This window comes from Sinocyclocheilus rhinocerous, unplaced genomic scaffold, assembly GCF_001515625.1.
Source record: "Sinocyclocheilus rhinocerous isolate Xijiao unplaced genomic scaffold, SAMN03320098_v1.1 scaffold832, whole genome shotgun sequence".
NCBI classification, from domain to species: domain Eukaryota; kingdom Metazoa; phylum Chordata; class Actinopteri; order Cypriniformes; family Cyprinidae; genus Sinocyclocheilus; species Sinocyclocheilus rhinocerous.
Window position 1 is genome coordinate 113,486 of NW_015641039.1, and position 8,158 is coordinate 121,643.

At 38.4% G+C, this 8,158-nt stretch overlaps 1 protein-coding gene and 1 long non-coding RNA gene across 4 annotated transcripts in view; one reads left to right on the plus strand and one right to left on the minus strand.

The window, feature by feature from the left end:
• Positions 1 to 5,403, minus strand: part of LOC107754298 (rho GTPase-activating protein 27-like) — a 27,773-nt gene extending 22,370 nt beyond the window's left edge. For all 3 annotated transcript variants that reach the window (XM_016570685.1, XM_016570686.1, XM_016570684.1), the window contains exon 1: positions 4,966 to 5,403. The gene's annotated coding sequence lies outside the window, so the exon portion shown is untranslated. The remainder of the gene's footprint in view (positions 1 to 4,965) is intronic.
• The window catches only part of LOC107754299 (uncharacterized), a 19,247-nt gene that overhangs the window by 6,817 nt on the left and 4,272 nt on the right, over positions 1 to 8,158 (plus strand). The window lies entirely within an intron of this gene.

The window sequence follows — 8,158 nt, forward strand, 5'->3', positions numbered from 1 at the left end:
ATATTGTGACAAAATTTATTTTGTAGGGTGCCACAAGTTTGTTAAAATTTCCAAAGGGTGCCACGACTAAAAAAAGGTTGGGAAACACTGGAGTAGACTACAATGCCGGCTGTTCTGACTCACGGACTGTAAGTACGTTTTTTATATTTAAAGAGTTTTTATATTTTATATATTTAAAGCGAGTTTTTTGGGCAGTGTAGAGTAGGGCTTGTTGTTTGTCATTTCTCCGATCACAAATGCAGACAGAGTTTTATGTTTATGCGGCGCGATGCAATGCAACGCAACGCAACGCGTGAAAAGACAGTATAAGTCATTATAATCCATAGTTATGTCCCCACTGGATGCAACGAATGCCATGTTTATAATGGGTTTTCATGTTTTTTGTCTTGTCGCTCCGGGAGACGGCATCAACAGTATGGTGAGGGGTGTAACATTTCCGTCTCACGCTTGAGGTATTCGGCCAATCACAATGCATTGGATAGCTGGCCAATCACAGCACACCTCGCTTTTTCAGACCGATGAGCTTTGTAAAAATCGACGCGTTTCAAAAAGGCGGGGCATAGAGGAGAAACAATAATGTACAGTATGTGGAAAATAATTTGTTTTTTTTACTTTAAACAGCATAAACACATTTCATTACACCAAATACACTAAATAATGTTATTTTTAGCAGCATCATATGACCCCTTTAAATAGGGAAGTTAACAGAAGGCCAGAACACCTTCTCGCTTCATAAACCAAGGGGTGGCAATGGATGGAAAGGAGGACTTGTGGTCTACCAAAGGAGGACATTGCATAATCCATGAAGGAAGTGGCCAAAATCACCGCTACACATTTGATTCTGAGAATGCTTCTTCTCCATACTGATTTGCAGATACTGTATGTCAACTTAGATCTCAGACTGGTTACTTAATGTATTTCACAAAGAGTTCAGCTTTGAAAGGGACAGCCAGAACTTGTTTGACAATCTTTGAGTCTGGAGTTGAACAGCAGCAGAGCAAAAATGACAGAAACACCAATGCATGATTCATCATATTAGAGCTGTTCAAAAAAATCACCTTGGAATCTGCACAAGCTGTATTTGGAGGGGAGGGATTGTCCTTCCAATTGAAAATGGCTGTTGGTGTAGAACAATTGGAGGAGGCCATTCCCATTTAGACACTGTTTAAACACGGAAACTCCTTGTTTGTCTCTAGCCTGGCTTGCTTTGACCTTGCTGTGCTGTCTGGTTCTCTTACAGGATGTTCACGGCAGGGGAAAATGGGTCTTTATGTGATGCATTCACTCACCCCAGCACCCATTTTTAGAATTCAATTTAGGGCTGTCCTAACACATATTATCTCCTGTCACATATAGTCAGCCAAAGTTCTTCAGCATCCCCATTCTGGTATACAGAACAAAAAAATAATAATACAAGAACAAAAAAATATGTAAATATTAAAAGCTATTGTTTTCCCCTCCTTGTGCTTGTTACATTTTTGTGAGTATGCCAGAGACGGTATAAGCAATGTTAAAAGAATTGTTGAACTATATTTTAACGAAAGTTTTGTGTGACGTAGAGAATAAAGGCTGGAATACACTACATGACTTTTTCCCAGATTTACAGTTTGGATAAGTCGACTCTACTTGCTGAAAGTCAGAGCCAGTCTGCAGATTTGAGTTGACAAATTTCATAGAAAATCGCGTAGTGTATGATGTTCATAGACTATTTTTTGAGCATCCGACTCTGATTCCATCCAGTTGGAAGATATCAATCAGGTTTGATATTTTCAGCCGTTTTTTGAACATATGTTGTTTTCAATTTTCATTTGTCTCCTAGCAACAATGCGCATGTTTCTGTGTGAGATTGTTGGGATCGGAACGTTAAAGTCTGGTAGTATTTGATCCTCATTCGTTTATTGTATGATGGCCAGTTTTTCCTCTGTGACTATTACAAAGTCAGTAACTGTATGATGCCTAACATTTTAAAATCTGTTCAGATTTTAAAAGTTGTTCAGCTTTAACTTGTTATTTGTTGAAAATGATCCAATCTAATTTGTTCATGTGTGCATTCATACATGCACCAGGTTTGATGTCAATGATCTCCAACTTTATTGTCTGCATGAAGTGTGATAGGAACTCAATGGGATGAGAGCCGAGGAGATATTCAGCAACTTAACAACTTTACACTTAAAAATAAAGGTTCAAAAAAAGGGGGTTTTGCAGCAATGCCATAGAACATGGGTGTCCAAACTTTTTTTAAAGGGGGCCAGATTCAATGATGTGGACACACCAAGGGGCCAGATGCTTCATTCATTCATATATATATATATATATATATATATGTATGTGTGTGTGTGTGGACAGCTGACAGCATTAGTGTTGAGGATGTAAAAATTTTAATCTAATTTTTAAAGGGTAACATTTAAAGATTATAATATCTAGAATGACTTTATAGTATTTAGTCCATAAACAAATGTATTTAGTAAATAGAAATGCACAAAACTGTTTATAACAAAAATGTCTGCAATTTGGCCTATATTTCATTACTCCCTTACATTACCTTCAATATGCCTACATGTCTACATTAATAATATAATAAAATTCGACATGAATATCCTGCATTTCCGCCACAATACCACAGTTACAGTTAGTATTACTAAAGTAAATCCATTGTAAATGTTTGTGATTTGTGTATTTAAAAATATTCTAACTGGATTGTTGTCGCACGGTGCTTCTCCTGTTTTCCGTGTCAGTGTTGTTGAGAATGTCAGCGCTGTTTCATCTGCTTTTAAACTAGTTTAAATCACCGCAACATCTGTGGTTTGTATCGGAGACCTCTTCTCCAAACTCAAACGCTTCTCAAGGAATCTCACAGTGCTGTTTAGTGGTCGCATGATCGAGACCAGTCACAGTGTAAACGCATTTGTTCTGAGCTGTGGGCCATTTGAAATTCATCCACGGGCCGTACTTTGGACACCTCTGCCATTGAAGAACTATTTTGGGTTCCCCAAAGAACCTTCCAGTGAACAGTTCTTAAAAGAACCATGAAGAACATTTAAATAATCGAAATAACCTTTTGTGCATTTAAAAGGTTCCGTGGATGTTAAAGGTTCTTCATGGAACTATTGACGCCAATAAAGAACCTTTATTGCTTGGTCATTCATGCTAAGCTATCGTGTAATTTCAGAAGACTTGGAATATGGTGAATAATTAATATGGACTACTTTTACAATGATTTTTCAATCTGTTTGGGCCACTAATCAGTCTACTTTTGTTGTATGGAAAAGAAAAGCCTGGACGTTCTGCCTCACATCACCTTTTGTGTTCCATGAAAGAAAGAAGTAAGGGTGAGTAAATGACAGAATTTTCTAAAGTTGACCAGTTGGCCAATCTCAGATGTGTACAGTTAGAATGCTTGTAATTTACGTATGAGTCCAAACAAAACCAAGCTGTGATTTCAGATTTTAACCCACACAAAGCAGTGGCCTCAGAAAGTCAGAAGGGTTATTCTGAGGTGTGCACACAGCGAAGACCTGAGGGAGAAATGAGATTCTCTTCGGAATGTGCAGTGTACTCAGATAGCTGTACCAGATCTGCGGTGTTCCAGTTTTCCTCCACACCCACACGCACCAGCCCAGTCACCTCAGGAATGTAGAAAGAGCACTTTTACTCACTGCGCAGTCTACACATGGGCGTAGAATACGCAGGGGATGTGTGGGGGACAAGTCCCCCCACTTAAAAAAAAAAACTTAAATTCATCCCCTGCACTTTTTCGGATAAGTGTGTTTACGTAGAGGTTTTCAGGGGCCAGTGTGAATAAATCTAAATTTAAATTCAAAGAGAAAAGATAGTCTATGCATGACCTGACGTTTGTGAACATCATGGAGTGCTAAACTCTCTCATGTAGTGTATGTTTCATTCATACTCAAAGCTGGAGGGTGCTCTCATGCAGAAAGACTCATAGAAGTAATAACTTATGACGTGCAGGAAACACCTAATATGGACAAAGGCATCCAGCTATCGCTGAATAAATAATGTCAAGACAATAAACACACGATTGCGACAATATATGGTTTATGTGTGTTTTCAAGTCATCTTCATGTTATAAACAAAGTATCTGATCTTTCTGATACTAAACAAAGTATCTCTATCTTTGTTTATTACCACGCATTTACTACAGTAGCCTATATAAACTATAAATATGTTTTCTGTCTTATTCTGTGATAAAAAAAAAAAAAGTGTAGTAGCTTATATGAACAAATAATAAAATTGCCATTAGGAAAAAATATTACAGAATACAAATGATTGGTTATTATCCAGCAGTTTATTTGACTTCTTAGCCAATTAAAAGTAAGAAAAATAAATAAAACTTGTTAATTAGCTAAAAAATAAAGATATTACATTTGACATTTCTGTCCCCCTCACTTCTGAAAGATGGCTACGCCCCTGAGTCTACACAACTAAAATGTTTAAAACATTTCCTCTCAGAGGGAATACCTTGTTTGTACACAGAATGGATCAAGCATGCATACAAAATGATTCTTATCTTTCTTCACCGGTTCCATTGAGCACACGAAGCTGAATACTGACATCAATATCTTTCATCTCCATTTCATCTATCAGCTTGACGGTGATAGTTTGCAATTGGTGATCAACTTGTGACACTGTGATCACAGATTCAGCACAAAAAATGCCAAAAAATCAAGTGCTGCTTACAATATGCAGTGATTATGCACTGATTTTCTGGTCTCACATCACAGTGTAAGATGGCTCACTTTGCGTTTTCTTTGTAAACTGCAACAAGTTGTTTATGTGCACATATAGCCATTTGTCATGCAACAAGACAGGAAAAAAGGAAAGTAGCTGTTATGTAAGACTTTAAGTAAAAGTATAGAAATAAATGGCAAAGTACCTCAAGACAGAATGAATATTATGTACATCTTAAATAACCAAATAAGTACTCAGAAGTTAAAAGAAGTTTACCTGCTGAGGCAGGATCGGCGCACCATCTTCTCCACACCTTTGTTTTTCTCTCTTCTTGTTCAAGTTACATTTGTAAGATCCGTCTCCTGTTCTTCTTCTTTTTTTTTAAAATCTCTTTTCCTTTCTCAGTCCGCTTAATGTCTTAGACAGGCTTCAGTCTTTCACCAACACCGCTTTGTCGTTTCACCTACAGCTCAAAGTTCCAGCTCTGACAGTTGTTGCTCAGGGCCAGTGTGTGTCCGTGTGTGTGTGTGTGTGTGTATGTATTGTGGGCGGGTGTGTATACATGCTAGAACTTTGTGCCAGTTTCAGCTTGCCTGCCTCCTCTGTCTGCATTCATTTCCTGTTCCAGCACACACATCACAGCTTCAGAAGAGTGAGAGTTAGCAACAGGAAGAGAGAGAGAAAGAGAGATGAGGGTATGGTTCAACTGAGTCATTAGGAAGAAGCAGGGCCATCCTTAGGGGGGTGCAACTGGTGAGGTCGCACCGGGCCCCGTGCTTGAAGGGGCCCCGTGGCGAACGGACCGAGGGGGACCCCGCTCCCTACCTTGCACCGCGTCAGCTAAGGACGGCGCCCTGGGAAGAAGAGCCTTGCAAAATTATTAACCAATTGCTATTCCACGAAAGCAATAACTCTGACTAGATGTTGTTCTTTATCAAATAGGTGCAACTGCCTCACTTTCTGTACCATGTGGTTGAAGCTGTGTTCCACCTCGTCAACAAATCAGGTCACCGGAAAGTTGGTGGGTGAAATCAATTAACAAAACCATCAGATAGGAACACATGGCTGAGACTACAACTGTCAGGAACTTAGAAATTGTTTTCTCACCTTCTCCACTGTTCACTCACACGAGTAGACGTTTCTTGACATCTTTCCAGTTCTAGTGAGCTGCAAACAGGTATTTTTAGGCTAGCCTGTACAGAACCTCTCAGAGTGATTCCCTTTAGTCTCATACACAGCTGAATGAAAAACATCAGCTATTGCGAGAGTTCTCCATGCAGTTTCTATGAATAACACCCAGTGGTTGATTCACACCCATTTGGGCTCTGGTGGTTTCTTCCCTCCCTTCCAGTTTGCACATCCTCTGATCACTTTTAAGCTGCACAAAACTGAACAACTATTAAATACGATTAAGAAATCTTGTACTGAGCACTGAGGGGCAACCAGGAACCAAGAGGTTAATACTCACCCTCAGATGTATGGGCATGACAACATGTCCCACCCCAGAAAAAAAAGAAAAAGTTTTCTGGGTGGGCCATGTGAAGATTTTCTGATGCCTTTGGACTCTGGTATTTTCAGTGATGCTCCATTTGGGCATGCTTTTGGAATGCTGTCCTGGAATAAAACGTTAATATCAATTCTTTAGGATAAAGAGATAAATCAGCTGCAGTTAGGTCATAAAATAATGTTCTAGTTACTCAAAATTGTTTAGTGAACACATAATGGACAGTTTAATATTACATGGTGCATTTAGCATTGTTGCAAACTGAGTGTGTGGTTAGAAAATTTTGAGAAGTTGTGTAAACAGCACCTTTAACTATTACATACAAGTAAATATATAAAAGGAAATTAATTTAGAAAAATGTTTCACAGGCAATACATCATTCTGAATAAAAACAAAACAAACAAAAAAAAAAGGAAACTAACAGTCATAGCTATTCATGCACTGTAAAACATTTCCAGCTGGTTAAATTTACAAATGAAAATTCACCTGCCTTAAAAACATGAGTAAACTCAACTAAAAATAGGTAAACTCAACATGACCTTTATTTGAACTCACAAGTAGCCAAGACAATGGATTTCTTTAAAGGGGTCATATGATGCTGCTAAAAAGAACATTATTTTGTGTATTTGGTGTAATGAAATGTGTTTATGCGGTTTAAAGTTAAAAAAACACATTATTTTCCACATACTGTACATTATTGTTTCTCCTCTATGCCCCGCCTTTTTGAAACGCGTCGATTTTTACAAAACTAATCGGTCTGAAAAGCGAGGTGTGCTCTGATTAGCCAGCTATCCAGTGCGTTGTGATTAGCCGAATACCTCAAGCGTGAGATAGGTGTGGCTAATTCTTAACTTTTATAAAGAATATCTCTTTGGATTTGAGACTTTAGTCTTTACAACTTTACAGATCTTCTTTATGCACCAAGAGCTTGTAACACTCCAAAGAGAAAGGAAAAAATGAAATCGCATCATATGACCCCTTTAAGTTTAATTGATTTCTTTAAGTTTAATTTTGAAAACTTATAAACTTCATTTCAAAACCCAAAACAAGTTCAGATAACTTAATAAGCAAAATTATTCACAATCAGAGAGTGTTTCCGACTTTTGAGTTTGGCTAAGAAGTGTGGGCAAACACATTTTTGCACTTTACAGAGCTTACGGCTGGCACTTTGTTACTGAGACAGGTGTGATTTAGTAACGTCTGTCAAATAGTTTTATCAAATTTGATTAGTAACGTCTGTCAAGTAGGCCTACTCTTTTTTTTTTTTTTGGCAAACTAACTATTGTGATACCGTAAAATGAAGTGTTTCTGAGTGTCAGTTTTTATGAGAGCTGTAAGGTCTTGGTGTTTTGGAAGGGTGATGATGAATGATTCACATGGCAGAATTCAGAGAACACAAACTATTTCCGACTGGAGAGGGTGCATTGTGATGTCTTATACAGTGCATTCCAAACGGGATATATCGCCCTCTGAAGGGCACTTCGGAGTGAAAACAATCATGGCCGCCATATTGAAGGGTCGTTCCAAACCGAAGTGCTCAAAACTGGCCACTTCAAAGGGCCCTTCGGAATGAAGGATTTCGAAGGGTACAACTGGGGCAAGTTCAAGCTCAAAGCGGTGTGCACCGTTTTGCTACGGTTTCCGGTTTGAACGACATGTTTCCTGGAAACGGTGTGCAACGGGGTTTGAGATGCGTTTTCTCTTGTTTGGTGGGCGTGTCAAACATGTCAGCCCAATCAGCAGCAACATGTATATAAACCACGCGGTATTAAAGAGACAACTGGCACAATGTAATTAACATGCAAATAAATTCACAAGGGCAAGAATATTGTTTGCACATGTTTCTTTACATTAAAGGCAAAATAACTGAAATAATAAGAGCACAAGTATAGATCTGGAACTTCTTTAAGTCTGTCTAAATATAATTTAGTAATTGCAATGTCTTCTGGTCCATATCCTTTCCTT